At 37.7% G+C, this 20,652-nt stretch overlaps 1 long non-coding RNA gene across 1 annotated transcript; it reads right to left on the bottom strand.

Moving 5' to 3' along the window:
• LOC121376862 lies at nt 1-19,984 on the bottom strand. Its single transcript, XR_005958545.1, has 3 exons — nt 19,903-19,984; nt 2,476-2,570; nt 1-65 (listed from the first exon to the last, which is right to left on the bottom strand). It is a non-coding gene; the product is annotated as an uncharacterized LOC121376862 (long non-coding RNA).
• Nucleotides 19,985-20,652: the final 668 nt, after the last annotated feature.

Below are 20,652 nucleotides of genomic sequence, written 5' to 3'. Positions count from 1 at the left end.
CCGGATGTGAGCCTGCAGAACGAGGAATCGGCCGCCCGACTCTCCGCCAATGGGTATACCAGTATCTAAAAAGGAAAATATCACAATCGAATTAAAATTAGCTCCACTATTACATGTGGATCTAACAGCAGCCAGTTGGAGCTCATGACCACCAATCTAATTAAAATTAGCTCCACTATTACATGTGGATCTAACATCAGCCAGTTGGAGCTCATGTCCACCAATCTAATTAAAACTAGCTCCACTATTACATGTGGATCTAACAGCAGCCCGTTGGAGCTCATGTCCACCAGTCTAATTAAAATTAGCTCCACTATTACACGTGGATCTAACAGCAGCCAGTTGGGAGCACATGTCCACCAATCTAATTAAAATTAGCTCCACTATTACATGTGGATCTAACAGCAGCCAGTTGGAGCTCATGTCCACCAATCTAATTAAAACTAGCTCCACTATTACATGTGGATCTAACAGCAGCCAGTTGGAGCTCATGTCCACCAATCTAATTAAAATTAGCTCCACTATTACATGTGGATCTAACAGCAGCCAGTTGGAGCTCATGTCCACCAATCTAATTAAAATTAGCTCCACTATTACATGTGGATCTAACAGCAGCCAGTTGGAGCTCATGTCCACCAATCTAATTAAAATTAGCTCCACTATTACATGTGGATCTAACAGCAGCCAGTTGGAGCTCATGTCCACCAGTCAAAACCTTACTTGCAGAATCATGCCAGTGATTTAAAAATTTGAACACATCCGAATTATCCTGAGGGTATACGACATGTTTCGTGTGAATTAGGAATGCCTTGAAACATGTTTTATTGTCTATAATAAATAATTTGTAATGTAAAACTGAAGACTGATTTAGTTGGGTTTTTTTTTTTATAAATAAATAAATAATTTTTAATGTAAAATTGAAGACTGATAACCCATCCCGTACGTATTGGTATGGTTCGCTGTACTGCGGCCACTAAAATAGACTCGCCCGATAATTTTAGAATTTGTATGGAATTTAAATTATTATTTACAGACGAAATGTTACCTGGACATTGGAGACTACGCAGTGTTGTTAGCAATCTGATTAAAATTAGTTCTACTGGTCTAAATAAGGCATTCGTAATTCACATGAAACATATCGTATACCCTCAGGATAATTCGCAAGTTTTGATTGGTGGACATGAGCTCCAACTGGCTGCTGTTAGATCCACATGTAATAGTGGAGCTAATTTTAATTAGATTGAAAATATCATAGACCTATATATCAACACAGCGACTATTAAAAGTGCATTACAGGTCCATAGCCAGCATTTCGAGTGGGTGGGTTCGACTAGGTATTTGATGGGGCCTTTGACTATGTAGTTGCTTGATGGCGCGACGCGCCCGAGCTTTGTATGGAGTTCCAGGGGCATGTTCCCATGGAAATGTTTAAATATCTGAAACCCTAAAACGCGTTTTTCTGGCTTCTGGAACTTAAAAAAAGAAGATATTTTAAAACACAATTTTCGACTATTAGATTGTATTTTTGTTATTAAGGCTATTTTTTCCTCCAAGATAATGAAATTCTAGCACACAACAGGAGTTTACCCGAGGTATAATTTAAATATGTTCAACAATTGCTTATTTTAACCTTAGTAACAGAAAAGGTACGTGTACCTCAGAACTATGATCAGTTCCATTAATAATTACGTTACGTTACGTTACGTTATTTAAAAAAAAATCAGTCACGAATCACCGCCAACACATGCAGCCCCTGTTAAAAGTAGACCTACAGGTGTAGTCCTCAAGCGTTTTCAGCAAACGGTACTGCATCCCATTTCATTTGTGTTACTGATGCATCAAAGTGGCATTTACATGTTGACCATAACACATTTTAAAATATTCGGACATAACCGGCATGATAAAGCAACGTCTATGCCAAAATCACAGAAGAATATTGCGCCAGTATCGATTTGAATCTCCATATAAAGATAAAGAGTTTTCGGCAGGAGCTACCTTTCGATCAACTAAGTGAAATCAACCAATTAGTTCCATTTTCAATTTTGATGAACCATTTTAAATTATGCGTCAAAATTACTTTTTAAAAATATTACGCAACATTTTCTGATTGGTTTTAATCCTACGGGACATTTTCAAATTCAAGAGCACCAAAACCAACCCTCGCGCGCTACCGAGCTTGGTCGGGCTGTTTGTGCTTCCTTGCAGATACCAGCGCAGACGACCTCCTCTCTCACCCACCCCCAAACCGTTTCCTGTCCAGGACGGTGGAGCCAGCGAAAGTGGACACCTGCGCGCATGGCAGGCGTGTGCTACAACAGCTTGTTCTGGGTCCACCGACGGCGATCGATCCTAGACCGACCGTGCATCAGGCGAGCGCTTTACCACTGGGCTACGTCCCGCTCTGCTTTAATTTAAACTGACGTCAGTTTTACTGAATTTTGAAGTAATATAAATTTATAAATTTGTTTTACTTACCCACTGGTAGAACCCATGGTCCAGAATTCTGTCCCCAAACGTAGATAGGTCTGATCATTCCTAGACATCCGGGTAGGTCTTCACCACCGCAGGACCTAATAAAAACACAGAATGATTCGTGTCATTTCTAAGTAGAGGTCATGGCATATTTACATAAATTAGGAATTTAATATGGATCTAAAATAAGAATAAGAATTAAAAAAAAAAAATCCATTTGGTATAGTCAGCCAAACAATATAGAGAAAAATTACGACGCCTTAAAGAGAGAGAGAGAGATCATGAACCGTAATCGCAAAATTCAACTTCAGCTATAACCCTGCATAATGCCATTATAGCAAGTTATAGTAAGTTACGATGATGAGAAGGCGAAATAATGTTTTCGTTTATTTCTCTGTTAGTGCGTCTGTGTGTTATTGTTTTTTTCCTCCATCCCTCCCCCTCTCTGTCTGTCTGTCTGTCTCTTTCCCACAAACACACATACTTAAATGAGTGTACTCTCTCTTTCTCTCTCTCTCTCTCGATGTCTCAGTCTCTGTTTCTGTGTCTCTCTCTATGTCTATGTGACGGAACATGCTCTTAAATTTGTTTTCGCCTGTGGCGATTTTAATTGTGTTAGAGGGCCGTGTGCAGTTTAATTGCACTTAGCTAGCTGGGCAACTTGTTACGTAATACTTCGCGCGATCGGGCATTCCAATATGCACTTAGTCCAGCTGTGGAGGCCATGTGGCGAGTAGTTACGCAATACCTCTGCGAGTGCGGTTTTTACAACCGTGATTTGGCGACGATGGCGTCAGTAAGTCTGACGATCAGAGAGAAATATACCGACGCTAGTAGAGGTGAAATATCAGATGATAGGGGGAGGTACCGCCTTGTACCCCCAGGCCAATTCTGATTTTATAATAAATAGCTAGTTTTTAGAGATATCGAGAAAAAACGAAAAGGAAGCTTCCCGGGAACGTTAGTCCGTTTAGACTTTGGTAAATATCATTTCTGCTCTGTGTATAACCTTGATGTGATTGATGTGACTTTAAATATTTTGATACTGTATTATACCAATATTCTTTAGACAGTGTCTTCGGTCATCTGACGAAGTAAATCGTAGACTTTTTGTTCTAACATTATATGAGTATTTGGTAATATAAAGCTTAACCAGTCATCCTAGTGGACCTAGGTAAACTGTAGGTTATTGTCTTTATTGTGATAGGTACCAGTATTAATTCTGTGTTACAAGATTACTGAAAGAGTAGTTAAGGGTTAATTAAAAATGAACCCGTTAGGAATAGAGCTGTAATTCCTTTATTAATTAAGTTCCCCTGAAAGCGTTCCTAAATTATCACACGTTACTGAACGAGTAGTAAGGGTTAATTAAAAATTAACCAGTTAGGAATGGTGTTGTAATTCCTTTATGAATTAACTTCTCCTGGAAGCGTTTCTCAATTATCACACGTGTGGGTGTGGTGTAACGGTGAAGTGATTCGCATATTGTGTAACTAGACACCTAGAGATTAACTAATTAAGTGATCAGTTCTGGGTTGTTATTATTGCTGTTATTAATTAACTACTACGGCTGTACATTTGTCAGCGTAGATTAATACAGATTCCAAAGTGTATTGTGTTTTGTTGTGTTTCTAGTGAGCTAAACGTGCTATAATAATATATACTTTATATAAGATCGTATCTCTGATCATACCTAGAGACGAGCCATACTAGGGTTTAACAGCCTGTTACAGAGAGATCTAATAGATATACAGTTAGGAGAGATATTTTGATAATCGTGTTTTATTCAGTTACGGGAATTATAGAATCCCCGTGACAGGAGTAGAAAATTGGGGCGCTCGTCCCGGATCTGAAACGGGACATGCATATTTAAAAAAAGTATTGTTTGTAAATGGGGGCTTTATAAATTATTTTTACAAATAACCAGAAGTAGCACGTTGTTCACTAGAAAATTAATTAATATTAAGTGCGTCATATCTAAACATGGATAAGAATTTGCTGGATAGGCCTACGCTCAGTGTAGTGGAGATTAAGCGAGCACGTAAGGCCGAGTTAGTTGAAATCGCGGGTGAGCGAAAAATTTATTTAACATCAGCTAAAACCTTAGGAGATATAAGGACAATTATTATCCAGGAAGTTTTTGGTGATAGTCCTGTTATGGAAGAAAGTGAGATTGTTCCAGAGATAGAGATAAGTGACTTGAGTATGGAACAACAGTTAGCTTTTAAAAAGCTTGAGTACGAAAGAGAAGAACGTGCATTAGATAGAGAGAGAGAGAGAGAAAAAGAAGATAGAGATAGAGAAAGAGAAGAGAAGGAGAGAGAAGATAGAGATAGGGATAGAGAAGAGAGAGAGAGGGATAGAGAGAGAGAGAGAGAAAGAGAAGAGAGGGATAGAGAATTCCAGTTAGAAAAATTAAAAGTGGAACATGAGTTAAAGTTGAATACTGAAGAAGTTAGACGTGAGGCAGGAAATGGTTTTAACATGTCGGAGGCTTATAGATCAGTGCCTGTATTTGACGATCAGGAGGTAGACATGTTCTTTCAACTTTTTGAACGGGCCGCTAAGCAGCTAAATTGGCCGCAGTCTAAGTGGACATTGTTAGCCGTGTCTAAGTTTAAGGGGAAGGCTAGTATAGCTTATAATTCAATGAGTGATGAGCGAGCAAGTCAATACGACCTAGTTAAGGCTGCAGTGTTGAGGGCTTATGAATTACGACCTGAGGATTATCGTTTACGGTATAGCGAGTTGAGAAAAACGCAGGGTCAGTCTTATAGTGAGTTTGTGGCTAAGAAGGCAGGGATGTTTGATAAATGGGTGGTGTCTCATCAGGTAGAGTCATATACCGAGTTACGAGAGTTGTTGATCTTACAGGACATTAAAAATGGATTACCAGTTAGCTTACGTATTCATTTAGAGGATCGTGATGTCAAAAAGATAGAGGAGGCAGGCATAGTGGCAGATGATTACGTGTTAATACACAAAGCTCAGGCAGTACAGGGTAGCTCTTTACAACAGGGTGATAAGAAGAAATTTCAGCCAGGTTTTTCCCGGGAAAGTAACTATCGGGGAGAGTCATCTAGTTGGTCAGCTAGTCAGGCAAGGAATGCACCTGGTGGGCAAAGTAAGGATAGACCTGCATTATCAGCCAATGCACGAACTTTTCGTCCACATTGCAGTTACTGTAAAAAGGATAACCATCTTATCGGGGACTGTTTTAAAAGGAAACGCGATAATGCGCAAGTGGTCGGTTTAGTGAGGTCAGCTCCGTTAGCGAGAGAGTTAATGGTTAGTCCCATGGCAGAGAAAGTAAACCCGTATGTGTCCACTGGTATGGTTTGTGATGTGAAACAAGAGTTGTGTCCTAAGGCAATATCAATCTATAGAGATACCGGGTGTAGTCACCTGATAACGCAAAAGTATTTAGCTGGTATTGAAAATTCCGATACAGGACGAAGTTTGGCTTTAAGCTCAGTTACTGGAGAAAAAATGGTTGTCCGGTTACATAAGGTTTTCTTGTGTTCGAAGTTTGTGACGGGACCAGTCGTTATGGGTGTTGTGAAGGACTTGCCTGTTGAAAACATAGGAGTTTTGTTGGGTAAAGATTTGACTAGTCAGTGTTGTCAGCCGAAATGTGACCAATTGTTAATGAAAGACAGCCCTTTACCCATAAAAGAGTGTGAGGTTGATGAGGTTAGTTATCCTGCGTGTGTAAAGACTAGGGCTATAGCCAGTAGGTTAGCACGGGACCTAGAGGATATTTGTGATTTGTCTGATACGTGTGTGAGTCATGAAATTGGAGTGGATGAGGTTATCAGTAAAATGGTAGATAAGTCAACTGACAAATTAAATGTGGTGGAACCTGTTGATCTCCCGCAGAGGGGAATTGAACCAGTTGTGTTTGATAGAGGGGATTTACCTTGTAATAGACAAGAGTTAATTCTAGAGCAGGGGGCTGATCCAAAGTTGTTGGCAGTTCGCACTACATTGTTAACTGAGAGAGTATTGATGAATAAAAGAGTTAGGGATAGGAGGTTGCCGGCGACCGAACTAGCTAGGAAGCAACTGAGCCATGCTCAGAGCAAAATAAAATCAGTGTTTGATAGGAAGGCTAAGAGTCGGGAATTTAAACCAGGGGATAAGGTGCTGCTGTACCTTCCCATTAAACGGGGTTCTGTGCAGAACAGGTATTTCGGGCCCTATGTTGTGCACAAACGGGTTAATGAGACAGGGTATGTGATAAACACTCCTGATAGGGTTAGGAAAAGTAGGTATTGTCACATCAATTTGCTAAAAGGTTATTTTGACAGACTGCCGATAGTTCCAGAGAGACCGGTCCAAATTGAGAGACAATCAATTTCCTGTGATGACGTCAAGACTGCAGAGGTCAAGTTGGCCAACGGCCAGATTCTAGCAGACTTGAACCCCCAGCGAGCAAAGTTGACTACGTTGAAACAAGACAATGTTTCCATTTGTCAGAACCTTCCAACGGTTACCAATACCTTAAGCCAAGATGTGCGCTTGGAACCCAACGCTACACCGATTCGACATCATGCCTATCGGAGAAAACCGGGAAAACGTGCGACGCTGAAAAAGAAGGAAACGAAGTTCCATTGGTCAGGTGAATGCGAGAAGTCATTCAACCGTATCAAGCAGATGCGCTACTCGTCTCCCGTGATGGCAGCACCAGACTACCGAATGCCGTTCAAGCTAGCTGTGGGTGCCAGTGACGTGGGTGCTGGAGCTGTGCTGTTCCAAGAAGACGAAGACGGACTGGACCATCCTAATGAAAGCCTCCAACCAGAGAGTTTTGAGATGGAGTCTTCCTCTGCAAGAATACCCAATTACCATTGGACATATCAAGGGCACATCCAATGTAACCGCTGATGCCCTGTCCCGAAGTTGAACGTTATGATAATGTGTTGACATTCCTGATTTCTGTTTTGTTTTGATATATTTTATTTGTATACCAGGGACTTAGAGACTCAGTGTGATTACTGGTAGTCACCTTATTATTACATGTGTTATAAATGCCCGTATGCGTCGGTTAACGCACCTTTTTGTTTTAATGTAGTATATTTCCCTATTCCTAGAGTAGAGGAAATATCCTTTTTGAGGTGGGGGTGTGTGACGGAACATGCTCTTAAATTTGTTTTCGCCTGTGGCGATTTTAATTGTGTTAGAGGGCCGTGTGCAGTTTAATTGCACTTAGCTAGCTGGGCAAATTGTTACGTAATACTTCGCGCGATCGGGCATTCCAATATGCACTTAGTCCAGCTGTGGAGGCCATGTGGCGAGTAGTTACGTAATACCTCTGCGAGTGCGGTTTTTACAACCGTGATTTGGCGACGATGGCGTCAGTAAGTCTGACGATCAGAGAGAAATATACCGACGCTAGTAGAGGTGAAATATCAGATGATAGGGGGAGGTACCGCCTTGTACCCCCAGGCCAATTCTGATTTTATAATAAATAGCTAGTTTTTAGAGATATCGAGAAAAAACGAAAAGGAAGCTTCCCGGGAACGTTAGTCCGTTTGGACTTTGGTAAATATCATTTCTGCTCTGTGTATAACCTTGATGTGATTGATGTGACTTTAAATATTTTGATACTGTATTATACCAATATTCTTTAGACAGTGTCTTCGGTCATCTGACGAAGTAAATCGTAGACTTTTTGTTCTAACATTATATGAGTATTTGGTAATATAAAGCTTAACCAGTCATCCTAGTGGACCTAGGTAAACTGTAGGTTATTGTCTTTATTGTGATAGGTACCAGTATTAATTCTGTGTTACAAGATTACTGAAAGAGTAGTTAAGGGTTAATTAAAAATTAACCCGTTAGGAATAGAGCTGTAATTCCTTTATTAATTAAGTTTCCCTGGAAGCGTTCCTAAATTATCACACGTTACTGAACGAGTAGTAAGGGTTAATTAAAAATTAACCAGTTAGGAATGGTGTTGTAATTCCTTTATGAATTAACTTCTCCTGGAAGCGTTTCTCAATTATCACACGTGTGGGTGTGGTGTAACGGTGAAGTGATTCGCATATTGTGTAACTAGACACCTAGAGATTAACTAATTAAGTGATCAGTTCTGGGTTGTTATTATTGCTGTTATTAATTAACTACTACGGCTGTACATTTGTCAGCGTAGATTAATACAGATTCCAAAGTGTATTGTGTTTTGTTGTGTTTCTAGTGAGCTAAACGTGCTATAATAATATATACTTTATATAAGATCGTATCTCTGATCATACCTAGAGACGAGCCATACTAGGGTTTAACAGCCTGTTACAGAGAGATCTAATAGATATATAGTTAGGAGAGATATTTTGATAATCGTGTTTTATTCAGTTACGGGAATGATAGAATCCCCGTGACAGTCTATTACACACACACACACACACACACACACACACACACACACACACACACACACACACACACACACAAGTATATGCGTATATATCGCGAGCGTTCGCCCACCTATATGTGACTATAGTCATAATCAAATTGATGATTTCACAATGAACCAATTACTTTCACATTACCTGCTCTGGCAAAAGTATGTCTTACTTGAACATCAAAGTAAGGCTGAAAAATATCAAGAAACAGTCAACTACCTGACAGCTTTAACCGTATTTAAAAAAAAAACCTCATTAAGATCAAAGGGAATGCCCGTGGCGCCCTCTCCCTACTTGAGGACTTTTTATCCATATCAAAAATTGTCATAAACCCTCCAATTATTTCGTACTTCAAATGCTAGGAAATCACCATAGAGGACAATAGTAACATGTGGCTAAAAATCCAACCTACAGCGTATCAATCGACATAAACGCCACGGATATAAATACTACCACCCATCAACCTAAAAATGAATCAGAAAAAAATGGGGGTCAAGCTGCTCATTTCTGAGATAACGGGTAACATCTATGACTACCCTAGTTCCGCACAAAGTATTTGATTTTGTTTTTTACAGGTACCCCAAACATGTTCCAAGCACAAGGCTACTTGGCACAGTGGTACTAGATGAAATAAAATTGCATACATTTTTTGCCCAGATGAAACTATTTTCTTTTACAACCTACACACTCACATTTATCACCAATCACAGGACTTGTGGTGTTCAATTCTCTATCAAAAGTTCGGTGCACTTCCAACTTTGACTTAGCTGGACGTTATTTGGTTTAGTACTACCTTCAAGCACAACAAATATTTTAGGGGGCATATCCCTGTACTCTTTAAATGACTTTTCCCACCACCGCCACAACGTCAGTTGACAACAACTGGGGGAGGTAGGTAGGCAGCTATTTCTCGTTCCAGCCAGTGCACGACGACTGGTATATCAAAGGCCGTGGCATGTACTACCCTGTCTTTGGGATGGTGCATATAAAAGATCTAATCGAAAAGAGTAGCCCATGAAGTGGCGATAGCGGGTTTCCTCTCTCAATATCTATGTGGTCCTAAACCATATGTCTGACGCCATATAACCGTAAATACAATGTGTCAAGTGCGTCGTTAAATAAACAATTTCTTTCTTTCGTTGTCACATAAGCGGTGTAAATGTAGAAACATTCTTATAACAAAATTGTAAAAAAAGAACATACCATTTCTGTTGCTTTTGTAAGGTTTGTTTTATTTAACGACGCCACTAGAGCACATTGATTTTTTATCTTATCATCGGCTATTGGACGTCAAACATATGGTCATTCTGACACTGTTAGAGGAAACCCGCTGTCAAACTTTAAACTTTATTTCGATTCACTCAGGCCGTCAAACGACAGCATATGAGGACATATTTTACAATAGTTATTTACAGTGACAAGATGACAACAGGAGTTCTTCATAGAATATATACAGACATAATTCAAAATAGCTTTATACACATTTTAAAAAGAAGACACATGGTGACAGAACATTTAAATAAAACAGATAAATATTTATACGTCAGTACTTTTAAAAGTATAAAATGATATCGAAGATGTTTATCTATTGTTTACTAAATTTACTTGTAATTTCAGAGATTAATTTTGACAATTTACGGAGAGTGCTTATTTTATTACAATTAAACAGTTCTTTGAATTTAAGAGTGCTAGTTTTTTTTAATAATAATATGGCTTTATAAACCTTTTGCGTGTATTCATAAAATAATTACATTTAAATAAGTAGTGATATTCATCTCCAATATCATTTTCTTCGCACAATGTACATAATCTATTTTCGACTGGGATGCTATTCCAGCGTCCTGTTTCTATGGGTAAATAATGATTACATGTTCTGAATTTCAGAAGGTTGGTTCACAATTGTTCGGGTAATTTAATAAAGTATTTTTCCAAAATTAAAGTTTGTTTAAAAATAGAATATGTTTTGCCTTTGGATGTAGACTCGATGTTGTTATGCCATGTTTGTAGGTACTGGTCTAGTTGCCTTCGTTTAACATGTTCAGTTAGTATTTTTTACGGATGGGAAATTTTTTGACATACAAATATCGGACATGCATAGGTTATTTAACAGATGTATTAAATTTTCTAGCCAGTTATAGCTGTGCCCGTTTGCAACAGAGTATTATATGATATAATTAAGAATTAAATTAGAGATTTTTGTAGATTTACCTTTAACTATACGTGCCCAAAATCCTATAATTCTTTGATCTATAACTAGTTTTAGTGGCGTTCTACCAAGTTCCCCATATAACATAAAAATAGACGTACCCTTTTTTACTGGCAATAATCGTATAAGAAAATTTATATGAATATTTTCTATTATGTCTACATTTTCGTATCCCCAGATTTCACAGCCATACAAAAGTATTGGGAGGACCATTGAATCAAATAATTTAAGCTTGCAATCAATTGGAAAATTATTATCCTTGGCTTTAGATAAAACAAAATATATTGCTTTAGTTGCACGCTGAATTAAACATTGTTTTGTTATTTTAAATTTGTTTTGTTTAGTGAACGTTAAACCTAAATATTTGTATTCTTTAACATTTTGAAGAGACTTATCTCCGAGAGTAAACTTTTTCTTATAGTCATTTGCATTTCCATTAAATATTATTATTTTAGTTTTTTCACTGTTTACTTTAAGTTTCCATTTTTTGCAGTATTCCAAAAAGACATTTAGATTTTTTTGCAAATCGTGAGCATTGGTTGCTAGTAGTGCAGTATCGTCGGCATATAGGAGACAAAGTAAGTGGATACCGATGTCTAGAAAGCAATCGTGGTCATCTATAGCGGTGGCTACCCCCGAGCAGTTAGAATTTAGTAGGTGGTTTTCTAAGTCATTTAAATAAAGTGAAAATAGGACAGGTGACAAATTTTCACCTTGGCGGACTCCGGTATTGCAAGAAAATAATTGTGAGCATTCGTTATTTAAACTGATACAGGATTTTATACCTTGATACATTTTTTGGATAATTCTAAGGAATTTGCCGTTTATGTTATTGTTTAATAAATTTTGCCAAAGGAAGCTTCTTGATATCGTATCAAATGCCTTTTGGAAATCAATAAACGCACAGAATAATTTCTTGTTTCTTCTTTTTAAAATTTCGATTAAAGAATATATATTAAACAGATGGTCGGTTGTGGAGTAGCCTTTTTGAAAGGCAGTCTGGGCTTCAGTTAAGATATTATTTTCTTCAAGGTAGTCATTTAGTCGTTTATTTAGGATCGTTGTAAATAGTTTTGAGCTACAGCATAATAAGGTTATTGGTCTATAATTTTCTGGCATAGAACGGCTTCCTTTATTTTTAAAGATTGGCTTAATCATTCCTATCAGCCATTCATTTGGGAAAATACTGTTATCTAGCATAACATATTGAATAGTTTTGTGTATATTGGCAACATTTTGTCCGCAGTAGATTTAATGTACTCATTTGTAATATTATCAATTCCGGAAGCTTTTCCATTTTTAAGTTGTTTTATTGCATTTGTAACTTCTCTTTCTTCAATCGGTTTATCTAGAGCGTCATTATCTAATTCGAAAGTTTCAAAATCTGTATATTGATTTATATCATTATCCATAGGATCTCCTTCATTTGCTTTTTCAAAAAAGTTGCTACGTTCGTTTAGTGATGGGAAATCATTATTCAGTTATTGGTTTTAATAATTTATAAAAAGATTTTGGGTCATTTAATTTCAGATCGCGCATTTGTTTTTCTGCTTTATATTTATGAGCTGCATTTTCTTTAAATAAACATTTCTAATATGATCTGCTTGCGTTAATTAATCTCTGTTTGTTTTCTGCACTTTTATATACTGAATATGTTTTCTTTGCCGCGTGGTATTTTTTTCTAGAGACAAGACACGTGCCAAATAGAGGTCGCTTGGTTTTAAATTTAGTCCGTGCACGAGCACCGTTTGGCACGCGGCCGAATGTTAACATTGCAGAGTCTATAAATAGATTTTGCATGACCTCAATCGCTTTGTAGACACGTGTGTGTGCATCGTTCGTGTCGTTACACAAAATGCTGGAGATACTATCAAGTGACTTTTGGTCAAATTTATTGACGAACTGCTGTCTTTTGTCAAGTATCCATTTACGGATTTTTATGTTTCTTGAATCTACAGTGTTATGTCTATTTTTATTAATTTCTTCTGTTAATGTGAGAGCTTGATAGTGATATGAATTAATATTGAAGGTCAAAGCGCAGTGCATCTGAGAAAAGTGGGTCAAAATTACAGACCTGAAAATTATTTATTATGTTAAAAATCTGGTGGCTACCAATAACATAATCAACGACACTACTGTCTTTGCATGTTAGTTTTCCAATATATTTATCATTACCTATTCTACCATTAGCTATGTATAGGTTATGTGTTTTACACAGGTTTAGAAGCTGTGTGCCATGACTATTTATTCTCCCTGTATCTTGACTTACTCTATCTTTTGGGACATTACATGATTCTAGTTTAGTTATATCATTAAAAAAATCTATTATGTCAATATCTATGTTATAGGGGAGATCAGCTTCTTCCTCAAGTGTGATATAGTCTGGCAGGCATTTTGTTCTTGCATTAAAATCACCAAGTAACATCAATGGACTTCCTAATTTTGTGTGCTGATTTATTTCATTTTCAATAATAGTAAATGTAATTTCCTTGTAATAAGGGGAATTTATTGGGGGAATATAAAGTATACCAATCAGCAATTTTTCATGTAGGCCTATATTCTCACCTGGGATTTGGAGCCAAGATACAAATTCTGATTTGTGGGTAACATCAATATCGAGACTGGTGACCAACTCATCTTTGATACCAATAGCTATGCCACCAGAGGGACGTAGTTTATTTTGGCGGTTATTCAGGTAAAAGGTATAACCAGGTAGAAGAATTGAAAGTTTATCCGATTCATCCATTTTGGTTCAGTAAAGCACAAAATATCATATTTGATGATATTTTCAACAAATTCAGGTATCAATAATTTGCTTCTGAGCCCACATACATTTAAACTAAGAAAATGTATAGATTCCATATTAATTAATTTCTTTTGCTGGTCTTTATTTATTGTATTTCTATCTGGTTTATCGGTATTAGTAGACACATTGTCAATAACACCAATGGGTGGGTTGTCAGTATGTGATACAATGTTCATATTTGAGAAAGATACATTTGCAGATTTGTTAGGATGGTTGTCATTTAGTATACCAGAGTTATTATTTGAAATATTGTTAATAATATCACAAGCATGGTTGTCAGTAGGTGTTACAGAGTTGATAAATGAGGTAAGTACATTTTTGGGAACATCTCTGCAAAAGTGCTCAACATGTATCACATTTTTCATACTTGAAGAAGATATATCATTACTAATAACATCATCACTAGAAAAGTTATTGTCATGTGGTACACAGTTCATAACCGGGATAATTGCATTTCTAAAAGTATCATTGGGATGTTTGTCATCATGTGATATACAGTTAACACTTGGAAAAAAGAAAGAAAGAAGTGTTTTATTTAACGACGCACTCAACACATTTTATTTACGGTTATATGGCGTCAGACATATGGTTAAGGACCACACAGATTTTGAGAGGAAACCCGCTGTCGCCACTACATGGGCTACTCTTCCGATTGGCAGCAAGGGATCTTTTATTTGCGCTTCCCACAGGCAGGATAGCACAAACCATGGCCTTTGTTGAACCAGTTATGGATCACTGATCGGTGCAAGTGGTTTACACCTACCCATTGAGCCTTGCTCAGGGTTTGGAGTCGGTATCTGGATTAAAAATCCCATGCCTTGACTGGGATCCGAACCCAGTACCTACCAGCCTGTAGACCGATGGCCTAACCACGACGCCACCGAGACCGGTCACTTGGAAAGGGTAGGTTGTTACTAGTAATAACATCATCACTAGAATGATTATCAGTATGTGTTAAAGAATTCATAACTGGGGTATGTACATTTCTCAAAATATCCCTGGGGTAGTTTTCATCATGTGATATACAGTTTACACTTGGAAAGGGTAGGTTGTTACTAGTAATAACATCATCACTGGAATGATTATCACCATGTGTTACACAGTTCATAACTGGAGTGAGTACATTTCTATAAATAGCATCAACATATGTTACAGAATTCATAACTGGAGTATGTACATTTCTAAAACAATCATTGGGGTGGTTATCATCAAGTGTTATACAGTCCATATTTGAAGAAAATAGATTTTTACTAATATTATCATCATCACCAGGGTGGTTATTATTATGTGGTACACAGTTCATAACAGGGGTAAATGCATAACTAAATATATCACTGGGATGATCGTCACCATCTGTGACAGGAATCATAACATGATTATTTACATTTCTCAAAATATCACCGGGATGATTGTCACCTTGTGTTACAGGGACCATAACATGATTATTTACATTTCTCAAAATATCACCGGGATGATTGTCACCTTGTGTTACAGGGACCATAACATGATTATTTACATTTCTCAAAATATCACAGGGATGATTGTCACCTTGTGTTACAGGAACCATAACATGATTATTTACATTTCTCAAAATATCACCGGGATGATTGTCACCTTGTGTTACAGGGACCATAACATGATTATTTACATTTCTCAAAATATCACCGGGATGATTGTCACCTTGTGTTACAGGGACCATAACATGATTATTTACATTTCTCAAAATATCACCGGGATGATTGTCATCTTGTGTTACAGGATCCATAACAGGGGTATGTACATTTCTCAAAATATCACTGGGGTGGTTATCATCGAGTGATATACAGCTCATATTTTGAAAAAAAATATTGTTACTAATAACATCATCACTGAAATGATTATTACCAGGTGTTACACAGTTTATAACTGGAGTAATTATATTTCTAAAAATATCAGGATGGTTGTCAGCATTTGTCACAGCATTTTGGGAAAATATATTATTACTAATGACAACATCAGCATTTGAGTGATTATCACATAGGATACTCTTTTACAACAGGCAGCAATGGATCTTTTATTTGCGCTTCCCACAGGCAGGATAGCACAAACCATGGCCTTTGTTGAACCAGTTATGGATCACTGGTCGGTGCAAGTAGTTTACACCTACCCACTGAGTCTTGCGCAGCACTTACTCAAGGTTTGGAGTCGATATCATGCCTCGACTGGGATCCGAACCCAGTACCTACCAGCCTGTAGACCGATGGCCTAACCACGACGCCACCGAGGCCGGTATTGTTGCTTTTGTGGATTGATATATAACAAAATAATAGACTTCTAATAATTTCTTATTAATACCAGAATGAATAAACAACCAGCAACTAGTGAGTAATTCTTTGATCGACCGATGTTTGAAGTAAACAGTCTGTATTTGTAATGAACTACAGTAATTGCAGCCATGCTCTGAAATCGATGACGTTGATAGGACTAGAGATAATAAATAGAAAATTTCCCTTTAATAAAGACGTCCACAGTTGGTTAGAAGTTATTTCAACTCCAAACTGGATAGTTATTAGACTGGTTAGACTATCAACACAACATTTAATGAATATTTATAGGATATTAAACGAGCTTTCATTTCGTATTATGTTTATGTCCCGAGTGAAATAATTTTCAGTTGTCAAGAGTTTTAGCGAGTGACAATGAAAATTATTTCACGAGGCACATAAACATGATACGAAATGATAGCGAGTTTAATATCCTATTTATTACCCATAATCGATCTTAAAGGGACACACCCTAGTTACAGTTATTTGTTAACCATTACGGCGTTGTTTTTCGCTATTAAACCCCATTTTTCACAAATAAAATTGCACTTTACTTACATTTTATTATTTAGAATACACATTTCCATTCACCTGAAGTGCTTTTTGGTAATCCTGATGTTTGTAAAACCACGAAATGCATTTTTTGCATTTTTTCAGAAGACGTGCTATCGAGAAAAAACCGTTAAAGGGACACACCCTAGTTACAGTTATTTGTTAACCATTACGGCGTTGTTTTTCGCTATTAAACCCCATTTTTCACAAATAAAATTGCACTTTACTTACATTTTATTATTTAGAATACACATTTCCATTCACCTGAAGTGCTTTTTGGTAATCCTGATGTTTGTAAAACCACGAAATGCATTTTTTGCATTTTTTCAGAAGACGTGCTATCGAGAAAAAACCGTTAAAGGGACACACCCTAGTTACAGTTATTTGTTAACCATTACGGCGTTGTTTTTCGCTATTAAACCCCATTTTTCACAAATAAAATTGCACTTTACTTACATTTTATTATTTAGAATACACATTTCCATTCACCTGAAGTGCTTTTTGGTAATCCTGATGTTTGTAAAACCACGAAATGCATTTTTTGCATTTTTTCAGAAGACGTGCTATCGAGAAAAAACCGTTAAAGGGACACACCCTAGTTACAGTTATTTGTTAACCATTACGGCGTTGTTTTTCGCTATTAAACCCCATTTTTCACAAATAAAATTGCACTTTATTTACATTTTATTATTTAGAATACACATTTCCATTCACCTGAAGTGCTTTTTGGTAATCCTGATTGTAAAACCACGAAATGCATTTTTTGCATTTTTTCACAAGACGTGCTATCGAGAAAAAACCGTTAAGCAAGCGAGGTCCAATCTATTTTTAGAGGGAATCTTCCTGTGTAAACGTCACAGTTGTTGGTATACCACGTGACCGTTATCATTTTGGTTCGGTTTGTTTTCTCGTGCACGGTTCACGCAATCAACATCCGATTTGTTGTTGTTCATTTGTGAGATTTTTCTTCACAGTTCGTGAACATTTTCAGTAACAATAAAGTTCAGACAAGTAAGTGTCTCAATACAAAACATTACAAACCCTTAAAACACATAATTTTTCTAAGTCTTACGATATCTAGAGAGGGGATACAACCAGGACAGAACAGTTGGAACATGTCCAGGAGAGGTGAAAAGAACGCACCCCAAGTCTGTGCGCACTCTGTGAAATTTGTCGTGACGTAGGCATTGTTGTGCTTCGAGCGACATCTACCGGTGACATCAGAATACTAACTTTCAAAATTATTTCAAACAATTGGGACATGGGGATTCCCATGGTATTTATCGATATAAAACCTGCTTTTTCACTCCATTTGATAAAAACGTGATCTAAGTGTGATACAGGTTTGTAGATTAAGCAAATTATAATTTATTTTCGCTGGATGGAACTAGGGTGCTACAAATGTAAGCTTGTAGTGCGCCAATCGATGTCGTCATCGTGTGACGTCAAACGTGTTACGTCCCACTTGGCATTCTAGTGGGACATATCACTTTGATATGTACCAAGATATTTTTAACCATATGGGTAATAAAATATTCTCTTAGGCATAATTATATTCATTGAACCCTCTTCACCGGTGTTTTAATTATTATTATTTTTTAATATGGCTATATACCAAATTAGTAGCTTTTTTTTTTTTTAAAGGGAAGCAAGGAAACATAAACTGGTGTTAGCATTGATCACCATCTGTTATTTCTCGTTCCAGCCAGTGTACCACGAATGGTATATCAAAGGCCGTGGTATGTGCTATCCTGTCTGTGGGATGGTGCATATAAAAGACACCTTGCTACTAATAGAAAAATGAAGCGGGCTTCCTCTCTAAGACTATATGTGGAAATTACCAAATGTTTGACATTCAGTAGTCGATGATTAATTTGCTCTGCTGATGTTGTTAAACAAAAAAAGTTTTACTTTTGGTCGTCATCTCAGATTTTCTATGATAATAATCCCAGACATTAGCAAGTTAACTAACGAATTGGTCCATTTAAATAATTTTATTTTAGTTCATAAGTTACGGAAATTAGAAAACGTTGCCCCTACCCATAGGCATACGGGCTTCCATCTGGTAGGGGAGACTGGTTTTTTCCCGAATTAAACGAAAATGCCCGAATCTGGATAACGTTTCTTTTCCTATTAGCATTACGGCGAAACAGCTATATAGGGAAGGAAGGAAATGTTTTATTTAACGACGCACTCAACACATTTTATTTACGGTTATATGGCGTCGATGATATGGTATTGAAAGAGAAAACTTCTTTACGATTAGCAGCAAGGGATCTTTTATATGCACCATCCCACAGACAGGACAGTACATACCACGGCCTTTGTTACAACAGTTGTGGAGCACTGGCCGGAACAAGAAATAGCCCAATGGATCCACCGACGGGGATCGATCCCAGACCGACCGCGCATCAAGCGAACGCTTTACCACCGGGCTACGTCCCGACCCATCAGCTATAGAGTGAAAGAAAGAAATGTTTTATTTAACGACGCACTCAACACATTTTATTTACGGTTATATGGCGTCAGACATATGGTTAAGGACCACACAGATTTTGAGAGGAATCCCGCTGTCGCCACTTCATGGGCTACTCTTCTGATTAGCAGCAAGGGATCTTTTATTTGCGCGTCCCACAGGCAGGATAGCACAAACCATGGCCTTTGTTGAACCAGTTATGGATCACTGGTCGGTGCAAGTGGTTTACACCTACCCATTGAGCCTTGAGGAGCACTCACTAAGGGTTTGGAGTCGGTATCTGGATTAAAAATCCCATGCCTCGACTGGGATCCGAACCCAATACCTACCAGCCTGTTGACCGATGGCCTAAACACGACACCACCGAGGCCGGTGAGCTATAGAGGGATGCAAACGAATCATTACACATTTCTACGTGAATTACAACTCATTTTGCGGGTAGAATGATGAAAATTCACAGTAAAAAGGCCTCAGTTTAGGACATTTTGCCAAATATCTCTATCGTTTTAACCCGAATTTGAGAATTTGCTCCAGCACTAGTGGAGCTGTTGCCCCCTCCCCACTAGCTCCCCCCCCCCCTCCCCCGTCTAGTATGCTTATGCCTCGACCCCTCAAAGTTGTGGACCAATTGAGTGTGGGATGGATGTTGTCTACTACATTACAAGAGTGAAGAACACCATTACCATTCTCTATGGTACGTCGGGATCTCGTCACAGACCTGGACGCTCAGGTGTAGCAGAGATGTGGAATCAGCATCAGGGGTGAAGGACACTGAAATAATAGTAATGATTGTAATTATAATAATGATGATGATGATAACATAACATAAACAACAATAAAATAGTAGTAGTAGTAGTAGGAGGAGTATTAGTGGTAGTAGTAGTAGTAGAAGTAGTAGTGATAGTAGTAGTAGTAGTGGTGGTTGTAGCAGTAGTAGTAGTGGTGGTGGTGATAGCAGTAGTAGTAGTAGTAGTAGTAGTAGTGGTGGTCGTAGTACTAGTAATAGTAGCAGTAGTAATAGCAGTAGTAGCAGTAGTAATAGTAGAAGTAGTAATAGTAATAATGATGGTGATGTGTGTGTGTGCGTGTGTGCGCGCGCGTGTGTATGTGTGTGTGTGCATGCATGTGTGTGTATACACGTACGTACGTACGTACGTAAAATGGGTATATTTTTCGATACCTACTGTTACCGTAACATATTCACCCAGTACGTTTATTTATACATTTACAAACATTTACCGTAACTGTCTACTTCGTTTCGACAATATATGTCTTTTATTAAAAAGTAAACAACGATAAGTAAAATATATGATCGTGTCGATGGTGACCACAACATTCAAGCAAAAGTGGAATACAATATCCGTTGAGAATTCGTCTTTCTAGTTCCTGATGTTATTTGTTAGCTCCAGTCACCTGCATACTTGAGGTGATCT

The sequence above is a fragment of the Gigantopelta aegis genome, chromosome 7 (genome assembly GCF_016097555.1).
Source record: "Gigantopelta aegis isolate Gae_Host chromosome 7, Gae_host_genome, whole genome shotgun sequence".
Taxonomy (NCBI): Eukaryota; Metazoa; Mollusca; class Gastropoda; order Neomphalida; family Peltospiridae; genus Gigantopelta; species Gigantopelta aegis.
This window is presented reverse-complemented; position numbering and strand designations above follow the sequence as displayed.